This window comes from Pelophylax lessonae, assembly GCF_965119305.1.
Source record: "Pelophylax lessonae genome assembly, chromosome: 2".
Taxonomy (NCBI): Eukaryota; Metazoa; Chordata; class Amphibia; order Anura; family Ranidae; genus Pelophylax; species Pelophylax lessonae.
The window spans coordinates 262022267-262037128 of record NC_138769.1 but is presented as its reverse complement, the minus strand read 5'-3'; positions in this window follow the sequence as shown (position 1 = coordinate 262037128).

Below are 14862 nucleotides of genomic sequence, written 5' to 3'. Positions count from 1 at the left end.
CCACGTCCCCTGGGCGCAAAGCGTGCCCAGAACTCCTCCCCAGCCCTACTGGCTGGCATCCGTGGTGACAATCGTCCATAATAAAGGTCGGACAGACCGACCCTGTGTCAAGGACTGCGGCCGGAGCCACCACAGGAGATCTGACCGCACCAGATGACTCAAGGAAATACTCCTTTCCAAGGACTGAGGTGTCCTGTCCCACCTGTCCAGGATCTCCGCTTGTAGAGACCTGTTGTGAAATTGAGCAAACAGAACTGCTTCGAAGGCCGAGACCATCAGGCCCAGAACTCGCATGCAGGTGTCAGGTAAACAGTTTGGCTAATCAGCGAAATCGCGCATTGGCGCGAATACGCATGCGCGGCCAACTCCGGGCAAGTTCAGCTAAGAACGTGCGTGCGCCAATTCGCACACGCACACGCAGGACGTGACGGCGCTCGGCGCCAAGCGGCCTATTTAAACCCAGCAGTGACAGGTACTAGTTGCTGGATGATCTTCAGCTCCCTGTGTCCCTTGAGCCTTGTTTGCCTTTACCTTGGATTTCCTGTTGCCGACCCGGATTGCTTGACCATCGTCTCTTCTTGATACCTCTGGCTTTTTGACCCTTTGGCTTGTCCCTGGACTTTCCCAGTTTTCTCCAGTGTCTGACCCGGCTTGGCTATTTGACTCCGCTTCCCGTGTTCCTGCAGCACATCTGCCTGGCTTATCAAGTCTTCCAGATCCACCCTGGACATTCCATCCATTGGCCTCAGCCACCATCTGGCCATCCCAGCCGGCAACCCGTGCTACTTCGGGCACAGCACTCCCTGTCTCACCTCCAGGGGTGTTCTGCACCTAGCCGCAAGGGGAGCCCTCTCTACACACTTCGGCTTCGGATCAGGTACGTGACAGCAGGTCCACAAAGAAGAGAGATCGTCGTTCCTGAGAGCTCTGATTTCCTCCCCCAGAGTCCCAAGTTTGTCCTCCGGAAGAAAGACCCGAGATCGAGCAGAGTCCAGGACCATCCCTAGGTACTGGAGATGAGTAAAGAGAGTCAAGTGTTGACTTCTGAAAATTGACGTTCCACCCAAACTCCTGAAGTGTCTGAACCGTCACGGACAGATCTTTCGCCAAGATCACACACGAGTTCGACCTTAACAAGAGGTCATCCAGGTAACCGAGGACCGCAATGCCCCGTAAAGGCAGTAAAGCAAGAACCAGAGTCAACACCTTGGTAAAAACCCTAGGAGCGGAAGCGAGACCGGAAGGCAACGCCACGAACTGGTAATGCTCCCCAGCCACCGCGAAGTAGAGACATCTCTGATGACCCTCGAAAATAGGGATGTGGAGATACGCATCCCACAAGTGGAGATGGATGCCAGGAATTCCCCAGGCCTCAACGAGGCCATCACCGACCGGATGGATTCCATCCTGAACTTCCCGCACAAGGCGGATCAGGGACCACAAGTCCAGAATCGGACGCACCGTGCCCAGTTCCTGGGCACGTGAACAGGTTGGAGTAAAAAAACGCAAAACCATTCCCGAAAGGAACGGGTACAATGACTCCTCGGGCAAGCAAATCGTGCACAACCGCCATGAGATCGCTGAGACGATCAGGGGACAGCTGGAGAATGGACCGGAAGAACCTGTCTGCGGGCCGAGATCGAAACTCGATCTTGTACCCTGAACGAATCAGTTTGTGAACCCAACTGTCCTGAAAGCCGGACAACCAGGGTTCCTGAATAGAAAGCAGATGTCCCCCCCCCACCCGACAACGGGGAGGGCGTCCCTTCAGGGAGAGGTGGACTGGGCCGCCAAACCAGACTGACCTGCTTTTGGCTAACCCGACCACGGCTTCTCGCGGCCAACGGGAAGGCAGAAGGGATTACCCTTCTCCTGCGTCCCAAAGGCACGAAAAGCAATCATGTTGAGTCTTAAAGGAGAGCCCCCTCCGCGTGTGGGGGGCTTACCCTTGGTGACCTGGGGCAGCCGAGTACTCTTACCTACCGTGAGCCCCTTAATCAATTCATCTAGAGTTACCCCAAAAAGACGACCCCCCTCATAGGGGACCCCAGACATCGTCTTTTTGGACGCGTGGTCAACCTACCCGCGCTAACCAGGTAATGCGGTGGATCGCAATCCCCACCGCCGACAACCGGGCGAACCAACGGATCCACGTCCAGGGCCACGTCGCACAAGGAACATCGCAGTGTGGATGAGCTGAACCTGCTGCGAAGGCCCTTGCCCCATGTCGTGAGCGCCTGAGAGGCCATCACTGAGGCAAAACACAGGTTTCAACAGGGAAACCCGCCACCAGATAAATGTGGCCGGCAAGCGCCTCCACACGCCTATCAGCCGGATCCCTGAATACCGGGAAATCCTCTACTGGTAGCAAGGTGGACTTATTCAGCCTAGACACAGTGTGATCCCCGACTTGGGGACACCGTCCAACGTTCGTCTACCGTCTCCAAAAATCGGAGAGCGGATGGAAAAAACACTTAGGCACCACCAACATGTGCTAAAAGCGCTGCCACTGGTCATTCACAAACTCGTGAAAATCCTCCGGGCAGGAAAAAAGCCTGACCCGACTTCTGGGGTCTGCGGAACCCGAACAAAACGGACCACTTACTTGACTGAGCTGGCTCATCATTAAGATTGAGAGTTTCTGTTATGACGTCAACGAGAGCATCCATCGTAGCGCGTTCCCGCGCTACCGAGGAAGATTGCCCCCCTCTTCTCTCTCAAAGCGGAGGACCGGGACCCCTCAGAGGGACCATCGTCCGTGGCAACCAATTCGGGCTCAGAGTCAGAGGACTGGGAGGGCACAGGTGTTTTTTTTTTTCTTTTTATGAAGGAGCGTGCCGACATCAGCAGATACACCTGGGATGCCAAAGTCGCCAGAGCAGCAAATATGGGGGCCATGGGAGAGGATTCAGGTGTACCCGAAGCCCCCACCAAGTCTGCGGGGGAGTTATCATCCTGGGAGTCCATTTTTGCCTTAAAATGAAAATGGGACGCTGGCCCTTTAAATCGGCGGTTCCCGCGGACCCGCCCGCAATCTGCACTAACAGAAAGAGCCCCCTTTGAAAACACACTAGCCACAAGTGAAAAACGTTTTGGTTGAAAAATGACAAGAGGGATTAGCAAAAATCCCCCAGCCTGTCAGCACATTTTTACACAGGAGAAAACTGTGAATGAGGAAGTGACCTCACATCGCTAGAGGCCCAGTCCTCGAGCCCAGACAAAAGGTGCCTATTGAAGTCCATGACAAAAGTCATAGGGAAAATGGCCGCTTGCCCTTATTAGGCATGTTGCCCACATCCAAGATGGCGCCCGACCGGGAGCATGTGCAGAATCCCAATATGGCTGCTGTCCTTACACAGAGCTTAGATTCAGCCCACCATAAAACATGGCGGCCGCCCCAAACGGCGGCAAAATAAGTGTACAAACACATTCTGGCCAACATCAGGGACCCCGGCAGCACCCCATACAGCGTCCCCAGTGGGAGCAGGGAGGGAAGGACAGCCCACAACCCGGCCAGAAGGGGGATCCTACAGAGACCACCAGCTCTGCTATCCCCTAAGAGTGGGCCCACAACCCCCCAAACGACCCCAGGGACAAGGGGGTATCAGTACTCACCAGTCCAGAAGCGGGCACCACTCAGATACAGGAGACCTCCCACCCTAATTGGGGGTGCCGTCAGCCATGGAGGGACGCTGGCAACACGCGGTCAATCCGGGTTGAGACATCCTCAGTGAAGCGCAGCTCTGCAGGCTTGTCCCCATATGGAGGGGCACTGTCGTTGTGAGGCCTGGGCGTACCAGTAACCTGCGACGCTCTATGGCAGGCTGGGACTCCATAAGGATCTATGATACCCAGTCCGAGGCCCAGCTCTGCAGTCACTTGTAGTGCTCCAGGAAAGGAATCCCTGACTAACTAGTGATAGTGAGAGAAAATAAAAATCTATTGTGTAAAGAAAAAACACAAATTCAGAAAAAAACTAGGAAAACAGAGACTCTAGGTCTCAGCAGGGAAGACCTAGCTCTACTCCTGACGCTAGGGCAGCTTGCTTCAAACTGAGGTAATAATATCAGATTGGGTTCTGGATAATGGCTGAGGGATGGCCCCCTAGTGGCGTGCTGAGGTATAACCGTTTTTTTGTATTAACCTGATAATTATCTGCCTAGCCTGCTCATGCCATTACCCATAAGTGAAGACTAATACCATCGGGCGGCGACTGTCAGAGGAGGTAAGAGAAAGATCTTTTGGCATACTGAATCTATGGTGTAACCCATGAAACCTACCTCTTGAGCCGGAACAAAGTTGGATTTCTCTGAATTTAGCAGCCACTCTATGCCCCTGAGGTGGACATGGGTCACTTTTTGCCAGTACCCGATCCCTGGAATCTGTGAAGAGGAGTAGGTTGTTTAAATAGGGCAGAATAGGGATACCTTTTAGCCTTAATGATTACAGTTCTTCTGCCATCACTTTGCTGAAAACCCTGGGGGAGGCTGACAGACCAAAAGGGCAGGGCTCTGAATTGGAAATGCCAAACGAGTTTTTCCAGGATAATGGGCAGGCGTAAAATTTTTTGAGATGACTAGTCTATTGGGATGTGTAGATACGCATCTCTTAGATCCAGTGATGTCATGAAACAACCTGGTGACAATAACTTCTTTACTGAAAAGATAGGGTTTTCTGACTAGAAAAATGTTTTCTGACTAGAAAAATGTAAGTAAAAACCCTGGCCCTCCTGATCCTTGGGAACTTGAACTATGACTTCCTGTTGTAGCAGCTCATCTAAGAGGAGCCATTGCATTAGCCATCTCTGTCCTTTGGAAGCCTGGTGAAAAAGAATCTGCTTGGAGGGGTTTAAAAAAAAAAACAAAAAAACTTTGATGTTCCTGATAAAAGGGCTTGAGGTTGTTTTCTCCTATTGTGGAAGGAAGGACGCTGTCACGTTTTTAGCGGACTGATCCGGGGGACCGGAAGAGCACTCCTCTTCCCTTGCCCTTCGGTAAGGTCCATTTCCTCTTCTGGCCCTGCTCCTTATCTCTTTGGGACTGCAGTACAGGACGAAAATTTTTCTTCAAGGTTTGCTTAAGGGGAAAACTGGATTTTTGTCTTACCGTAAAATCCATTTCTCTGAGGTTCACTGACAGACACCACTTCAATTCTTCAGACCAGTGGGCTTTATGCTGTCTCTCTTCAGGAGTAGGACCAGGCAGAAACATTTTTGGTCACGCCCCTGGGGTAGTTCCAGAGGGTATACCATCACTTCCTGCTGTAGGACTCTAGTTTGTAACAAGCCGTGTCAGAAGAACAAATAACCCCAACAGGGGCAGGTGCTATCTGTCAGTGAACCGCAGAGAAAAGGATTTTACAGTAAGTCAAAAATCCAGTTGTTTTCTCTTTCGTTCACTGATACACAGCTTCAATTCTTCAGAGCAGTGGAATGTCCCGAAGCAGTGTCAACATGAAGGGTGGGAAAAAACACAGCAAACGCAGAAATCCCAACAAGGCGAAACATAGCCAACCAGGTAACAGTAGCTGAACCAGGAACAACTGGAGCTCACCACCAGGAAAAAAACGGTTATCCCTCAAGAAGCAGAAGCCTCTGCAACCGCAGTCTGCAAAACTTTGTGGCCAAACGCCGTGGCCGAAGTTGCAAGTACATCCACCTTTTAAAATGTTGTGAATGTGTGTACAGATGACCACGTAGCCTACTTGCACACCTGAACCACTGATGCATGATGACGGAAGGCCCGGGAGGCACTAAGCACCCTCGTAGAATGCACTTTAACAGGGAAAGGAGGAAGCTGACCCTTACTGGAGAAGGCCTGCACCACCATCTGCCCAATCCACTTAAAAAATGGTTGCAGCAGATGGCCTGCCCCCTTACGAGGTCCATCCGTAAGAACAATCGGATTTTCAAATTGGTTCAGTCACCACCAGGTAAACCCGAAACGCCCTTACCACATCTAAGGCATGTAAGGCAATTTCCTTAGGATGTATAGGCTTAGGACATAGGGACGGTAGCACAATGTCTTCATTCAAATGAAACCCCCGAGACAACTTTAGGAAAAAAAGCCTGACAGGGTCGCAACACCACTTTATCCCTATGAATCACCAAGGAAGGTGACCGACGGGACAACGCAGCCAACTCCCACATGCGAAGTGCAGAAGTAATAGCAACAAAGGACACCTCCCACAGCAGAGGAAGCAGAGGAATTTATCTAATATTTTCAAAGGGAGGCTTTTGAAGCACCGACCGAACCAAATTGAGATCCCACCGGAGGAACCAGATGGCGAACTCCCTGCACAAAAGTGTGAACCAAGGACTTCGCCGCTAACAGCCTTTGGGGGGAAAAAAAAAAAACGAGGTGGAAATCTGGCCTTTGATGGTGCCCAGAGCCAAACGTTGATCTACACCCACTTTTAGAAACTCCAACAGGCAAGACACAGAAAAAGAGGCGGGGAGGAACCCCCCATGACTCACACCAAGTAATGTAAGCCTTACAAACTCGATGATAAACCTTCCTGGAAGTAATTTTCTAGCCTTCAATAGCGTAGGAATCACCGACTTCGACAGCCCTCTGTCTTTCAGCACCTGGCTTTCAATAGCCAAGCCACTAAAGCCAGCGACCGTAAAGCAGGATGGAAGATTGGTCCCTGAGAGAGAAGATCTTCCCTGAGAGGAAGTTTCCAAGGGACGTCTGCTACCAGCCTTACCAGGCCTACGTACCAAGACCGGCAAGGCCAGTCTGGTGTCACCAGAATGACTGGAATTCCTTCTACCTCGATTCTGCATAGCAGTCTCAACAGAAGTTGTATTGGAGGAAAGGCGTAAATCAGACGATACTGACCGTAAAGGGCCAGCAGAGCGTCTGCGGCGACAGCTAGAGGATCCCGAGACCTTGAAACAAACCTCTGCACTTTCCTGTTGTCACGGAACCATGAACCAGACGTACAACAACAGATAAGTGAAAATAAGACAGCTTTATTGAAAAACAAGCTATAAAGCAAAAGTCCAAACGGATGGCGAAACCGATGCAGAGTCTTTGCAAAGCCAGGGGTCAGGAACCAGCAGGGTAGTCAGACGAAGCCAGGATCAGGAACCAACAGGGTAGTCAGACGAAGCCAGGATCAGGAACCAACAGGGTAGTCAGACGAAGCCAGGAACAGGAACCAGAAGTAGCAGCAGTCTTAGTAGCATGTGAACACAGGAGGACCAAGCAGGGAACTGAAGCCACAGACCTCCTATATATATGAGCTAGGCATCCAGCTCCTCCCAGTGGGAAGGAGGAGCCGCAGGGTGGGAGGCTACAAGAAACCCAGAAACCAAGATGGCCGCCAGCACATGTCAAACGAAGGAGAACAGCAAGAAGGTAAGACCATGACAGTACCTCCCCCTCAAGGGCCCCTCCTCCGCGGAGTAAAGAACGGTTTCTGAGGGAAGCGTGCGTGGAAGGCTCGGAGCAAGGCAGGAGCATGGACATCTGCGGAGGGAACCCAGGAACGCTCCTCTGGACCATAACCACGCCAATGAACCAAAAACTGCACCCGACCGCGGACCAGGCGTGAGTCCAGGATATTGCTCACCTCATACTCCTCACGATTGCCCACTCGGACCGGACGAGGCCGAGGAAGTGAAACGATTACACACCAGAGGCTTCAACAGGGAGACATGAAACACGTTGGAGATCCGCATGCCAGGAGGAAGCGCAAGGGCATAGGCTACCGGGTTTACCCTGCGAAGCACTCGGAAGGGACCAACAAAGCGAGGCGCCAGCTTGGGAGTGGGCACTCGAAGGTTGAGGTTGCGGGTGGACAACCATACACGGTCTCCGGCCTGGTAGGAAGGAGTAGGCGCTCGTCTGCGATCAGCCTGGAGTCTCTGGCGCTGCGCAGAGACCTCAAGGGACTTCTGGATCTGTACCCAAGAAGCACGTAGGACAGAAAGGTGACCCTCCACAGCCGGAATATCCTGGGGAGAGAATACCTCCGGTAACACGGCAGGTTGGAACCCATAGTTGCCCATGAAGGGAGACGTCCCAGAGGAAGAGTTCACCGCCGTGTTCCTGGCAAACTCAGCCCAAGGCAGGAGGTCAACCCAATTGTCTTGGTGATCGGAGACATAGCAACGAAGGAATTGCTCCAAGGCCTGATTGGATCGTTCTGCGGCCCCATTGGACTGAGGGTGGTAGGCCGAGGAGAAGGAGAGATGAATCCCCAACTGGGAGCAAAAGGCGCGCCAGAACCTGGACACAAACTGACTCCCCCGATCCGACACAATCTCCTTGGGCAAACCGTGCAACCGGAAGACCTCCCTGGCAAAAATCGTGGCCAACTCCTGTGCAGAGGGTAACTTCTTGAGAGGAACACAGTGACACATTTTGGAAAACCGATCCACAATCATGAGAATGACCGTATGGCCTCGGGATGCAGGGAGGTCCACAATGAAATCCATCCCCAGGTGTGACCATGGGCGCTCCCCGGTGGCTAAGGGTTGCAGAAGGCCCAACGGAAGGTGCCGAGGTGACTTACTCTGGGCACAAACGGAGCATGCCGCTACATATGCGGCGATGTCGGAACGTAGGGAAGGCCACCAGAACAGACGTGAAACAGCCCAGGACAGCTGATTCTTTCCAGGATGCCCCGCGGTCTTGGAGTTATGGTAGGTTCGCAACAACCGAGCGCGCAACTCCTCAGGCACAAAACAACTGCCGTTGGGTCTCCCAGAGGGAGCACCAGATTGAGCCGCCAAAATCTGCTCACCCAGGGGAGAGGTCAGGCTGGTGCGAATGGCAGCCAGGATCTGATTCGGAGGTATGACCGAAGTCGGAATCGACTCCTCCCTGGACAGGTCGGAGTACTGCCGTGATAAGGCATCAGCCCTGATGTTCTTGGAACCGGGTAGGTAGGAGACCACGTAATTAAAACGTGACAAGAACAGAGCCCATCTGGCCTGACGTGGTGTCAATCTCTTGGCCTCAGAGAGGTAGGTCAGATTCTTGTGGTCCGTCAGGATGAGGACCGGAACCACCGAACCCTCGAGCAAGTGCCTCCATTCTTTAAGAGCCTGCACGATGGCCAATAACTCCCTGTCACCAATCTGGTAGTTGCACTCCGCGGAAGACAGTTTCCGGGAGTAAAACCCACAAGGAAGCAGAGGACCCTCTGGTGTTCTACGCTGAGACAGAAGGGCGCCTACTCCCGTCTCAGACGCGTCCACCTCGAGGACAAAGGGCAACCCAGGGTTGGGATGCGACAGAATCGGAGCCGACACAAAGGCGGACTTTAGAGCCTCAAAAGCTCGGATGGCCTCGGGCGGCCAGACCTGGGAATTACTGCCCTTCCTGGTCAGATCCGTGAGAGGCTTGGCTAGCATGGAAAAGTCCCTGATGAACTTCCGATAATAATTGGCGAAGCCCAAAAAGCGCTGCAGGGAGCGAAGACCACTGGGCTGGGGCCACTGTAAGACAGCCGAAACCTTCTCAGGATCCATGGAGAACCCCTCAGCGGAAATGATGTAACCTAAGAAGGTTACCTGGGATCGGTGAAATTCGCATTTCTCAAGCTTACCGAACAGCTTGTTCTCTCGTAACCGTTGCAACACTCGTTTGACATCCAGAATGTGGGTCTCCATGGACTCAGAATATACCAAGATGTCATCCAGGTAGACCACCACACACTGCTGCAACAGGTCACAGAAAACATCGTTGATGAATTCCTGAAAGACTGCGGGCGCATTGCACAGCCCAAAGGGCATAACCAAGGATTCATAATGACCGGTCCTGGTGTTAAACGCGGTCTTCCACTCATCGCCCGCCTTGATCCTTACGAGGTTATATGCCGCCCTCATGTCGAGTTTGGTAAAGACCGTGGCCCCTTTAAGGCGATCGAACAGCTCGGAAATCAAGGGTATCGGGTAAGCGTTCTTGATCGTGATGCGATTGAGACCCCTGTAATCGATGCAAGGCCTCAACTCACCGCCCTTCTTTTTCACAAAGAAAAATCCAGCCCCTGCCGGGGACGAGGATTTGCGAATGTGTCCACGTGAAAGCGCCTCCCTCACGTACTCCTCCATGGCCTCATTCTCCGCTACCGACAGTGGATAGACTTTGCCACGAGGAGGAACGGCACCAGATTGTAACTCGATGGCACAATCGTATGGGCGGTGCGGAGGTAGGGCAACCGCGCGCACCTTATCGAATACATCCCGGTACTCCTCGTATTCAGGGGGCAACAGAGAGTCCGAGGAAGTACACAGCAACTTGACAGGCCCATGGATGCAACTAGTCCCACACTGCGGTGACCACGAGAGGATCTCGGCCGATCTCCAATCGAAAATCGGATTATGCTTCTGGAGCCAGGGGTACCCCAAGACCACCGAGTAGTGTGGAGACGAAATAACCTGGAAGCAGACCGACTCTCTGTGGACGGCACCAATGGCTAACCCCACTGGAAGGGTCTCATGAGTCACGTGTGGCGGCAGAAGGGGTCTGCCGTCTATCGCCTCAAGAGCCAGAGGAGAACCTCGAGCCTGCAGAGGAATGGAATTGGCGGCAGCGAACACACTATCAATGAACAAACCACCAGCACCAGAGTCCACCAACGCCTGGGTCGTCACCGAGCCCCCGACCCAGGAAAGGACAACAGTGATCAGTGGTTTGTCAACACGGGAAACCGGGGACGAGGAGACTCCACCCAAGATCTGCCCCCGACAGGATCTCAGGTGCGAGCGTTTCCCTGGACGGTTCGGACATGCCAACCGAAAATGCCCACCGAGACCACAGTACATGCATCGGCCCTCGCGTCTCCGGAGTACCCTCTCCCCCTCGGACAGGCGAGCAAACCCCAGCTGCATGGGTTCACCCCCCAGACAAGTCATCCCCAGGAGGCGTGGGAGGAGAGGGAGGCACGGGTGGGACAACAAATGTAGGCGCCAATCTGTTAGGAGGCCTCCGCAGACTCTCCTTAAAGGAAGGTCTCTCCCTGAGTCTGGTGTCAATCAAAATCAGGAAAGAAATAAGAGACTCGAGCTCCACTGGTAGGTCCTTAGCTGCAACCTCATCCTTCAAGGCATCCGAGAGACCATGAGAGAAAGCAGCGACCAGAGCCTCATTATTCCAGCCCACCTCTGCTGCCAGGGTACGAAACTCAATGGCGTATTCAGCTACGGATCGTGAACCCTGTCTGATGGACATAAGGAGCTTCGCAGCAGAGGCAGCACGAGCCGGCACATCGAATACCTTCCGAAGAGAAGCAACAAAACCGGAAAACTCGGCAACCACCGGATTGTTGTTCTCCCATAAAGGGCTGGCCCAGGCCAAGGCCTTGTCCGAGAGCAGCGAGATTAAGAAGCCCACCTTTGATCTCTCAGTAGGAAAGGCATGTGGCAGCAACTCGAAATAAATGCCCACCTGGTTAAGGAAACCTCGGCACTGAGTTGGCTCTCCCCCAAAGCGCTGTGGAAGGGGGGCAGAACCGGACATACCCCGAAACACCGCGGGCGCAACAACAGGTGTCGGGGTAGACTCTGGCGCAACAACCGGAGCGGCAGAAGGAGCGGACCCAGGAGCGACAACCGACCCATCGGCAACGGGAGCGAAATGAACCGTGCGTTCAAGCAGGGTTTGCAACGCCACGGCGAACTGACCCAACAGGTGATCCTGCTGATCAAGTCTGGCAACCAGCGTGGGTAGTGAGGATGGCCCTGTACCGTCAGAATTCGTGGCCTGTGGTACCGTGCGTTCAAGCAGGGTTTGCAACGCCACGGCGAACCGACCCAACAGGTGATCCTGCTGATCAAGTCTGGCAACCAGCGTGGGTAGCGAGGATGGCCCTGTACCGTCAGAATTCATGGCTTGGTCCTAATGTCACGGAACCATGAACCAGACGTACAACAACAGATAAGTGAAAATAAGACAGCTTTATTGAAAAACAAGCTATAAAGCAAAAGTCCAAACGGATGGCGAAACCGATGCAGAGTCTTTGCAAAGCCAGGGGTCAGGAACCAGCAGGGTAGTCAGACGAAGCCAGGATCAGGAACCAACAGGGTAGTCAGACGAAGCCAGGATCAGGAACCAACAGGGTAGTCAGACGAAGCCAGGAACAGGAACCAGAAGTAGCAGCAGTCTTAGTAGCATGTGAACACAGGAGGACCAAGCAGGGAACTGAAGCCACAGACCTCCTATATATATGAGCTAGGCATCCAGCTCCTCCCAGTGGGAAGGAGGAGCCGCAGGGTGGGAGGCTACAAGAAACCCAGAAACCAAGATGGCCGCCAGCACATGTCAAACGAAGGAGAACAGCAAGAAGGTAAGACCATGACACCTGTTGAGACGGAAAGCCAGCAGGTCCACATCGGGGGTCCCCCACCGAAGACATAGTTGATGAAATACCTCCGGGTGAAGAGACTCCCGGATCAAACATCTGTCGACAGATAGTCCGCTTGCCAATTCTCTACCCCCAGAATTTGCACAGCAGAGAGGGCCTGAACATATCGTTCTGCCCACGTCAAGATGTCGGCCACTTCCCAGGCTGCCAGAGCACTTCTTGTGCCCCCTTGATGATTGACATATGCCACAGCAACAACATTGTCCAATTGTATCTGCACAGGGCATTCCTGCAGACAACCCATCCATTGAGACAGACAAAGTCTGATTGCCTAAATTTCCAGGATGTTGATCGGCAACCTGGACTCTTCCCAAGTTCAGACAGCTTGGGCCGAACACACTCCCAAGACACCTCCCCATCCGGACAGACTGGCACCCGTGGTGATTACAGTCCAATACAGGGGGAAGAAAAGATTTGCCCAGGTGTAGAGCCAGGAGCAGAGCCACCATAGGAGAGACTCCCTCGAATCCCGACTCAACAGGATCAGATTGTCCAATGACAGCAGATCCTTGTTCCATTTAATCAGAATCTCCCTTTGCAAAGATCTGGTGTGGAAATGCACAAACGGAACCGGCTTGAAGGTGGAGACCATCAGACCCAGCACTTGCATGCAAGTCCTGAGTGATGATCGATGGTTGCATCTTGTAGCATCAGAAGTTTTGTCTGAGGAAGAAACACCCGTACTGACGCTTAATCCAGCGTCAGACCCAAGTAGTCCAGATTTGTGGACGGAGACAGTGCTGATTTCTGTAAATTCATTGCCCACCCGAACTCCTGCAGAGTTCGCACTATAATGCCCAAGTTGGCTTCTAGAGCCAAGGAAGACTCTGCATGCAGAAGCAGATCGTCCAGGTAAGCTAGTACCGCTATCCCCTTCTATCGTAACAAGGCAAACACTGGGGCCAAAACCTTTGTGAACATCCGAGGAGCTGAGTCGAGACCAAAAGGGTAACGCCACAAATTAAAAGTACTCCCCGCCCACGGCAACACAAAGAAAACGCTGATGCCCAACATATATTGAAATATGAAGGTAAGCGTCCTTGAGATCGATGGAAGCCAGCAGATCTCCATTATGAAGGGAAGCTACTATTATGCGGATGGACTCCATCCAAAATTTCTGAACCCGCACAAAGTGGTTCAGAGCCTTGAGATCCACGATCAGACGAACCTTGCCTTCCTTCCTGGAAACTGTAAACAGATTTGAATAAAAACCTTGGAAACGTTCCGACTCTGGAATCAGCACAATAATTCCTTGTGCTAACAGGTCCTGTACTGCCCCATAGAGGCCCTGTAGCCACTCTGGAGACCAGCGTAAGTGGGAAGTAAAGAACCTAGCCTAGCCGAAACTCAATCTTGTAACCGAACCAAATCAGTTTGCGGACCCATTTTGTCCTGAATGAGCAAGATCCACGGATTATGAAAGAAGCGAAGACGTCCCCCCACCCCAAACTTAGGTGAGGGTGCCCCTTCAGGCTGGGGAAGTCTTGTCTGTGGAACCAGAAGTGCCTGCTTTGGACTTACCATTCCAGGGTCTCCTGGAGCTTCCCGCAAAGTTATGGGTGCATCTCGAGCCCTTTTCCTGCCATCCAGATGGATGAAAGGGTTGCTTGTGAGCTGAAAAGAAGGGACCCTGCTTACAGCGAGGTTCCTTGCCCTTAGCAGCCTGCGGAAGCAATGTACTCTTGCCTCCCATAAGACCCTTAATGATCTCTTCCATAGAGGCACTGTGACAGGAGTAGCTTTGGTTGGGGGGCCTGTGGAACCCAGCTTACCTTAGAGAGGTTGGGAAATCCCTGTCTCAGGTCCTTAGGCCCCTCTTATGTTTAAGTCACCCTGTGTCTATTAGGTGCACAGGGTGGCCAAGGAAATGATGGGACTTAATGGACACTGAGAATATGGTTTGGATTACTCAAATGGGACAGTAATAATTATCAACAATATATCTCAAGAACTTTGAAGATTTAATCCCACTTTACACTGCGAGACCTATAGCCTGTTGCCATGAAGTCTGTGACTTCTAAATAATCAAAGCATTGCTTTGATGTGTATTCCATGTACTTCAATGTAGGAGATGGACAGACCAATACTGGGGTCTCTTCCTATTGTCTGTATAATGTGTTCAGTTTTTATACTTATAATAATGTGTAATTTTTGTTTTAGCTACGTTGCCGGGCAGTCTTGTCATCCCAGCTTGTTTAAGTGCGCTGAGTTAATTAGCATGTGAATGATAACCTTGTCTAGATGAGATTAGCCATGAGTCAGCTATACCTCGTTATCTAACCATTGTGTGAGGTTTTGGGTAAATATTCAGGTCATTGTTCATGTAGTGACTGACATAATTCTCAAGTGTATTAAAGTCTGTTTCTTGTTCAATAAAGGAGTTAGTTGTTTTCAGACACATACAAGCTAAGTTGTCGGCTAGTTTTGTATGTAGGGTGGCTGGAATCTCCATGTTCAAGACTGTAGGAAGCCGTATACTGACGG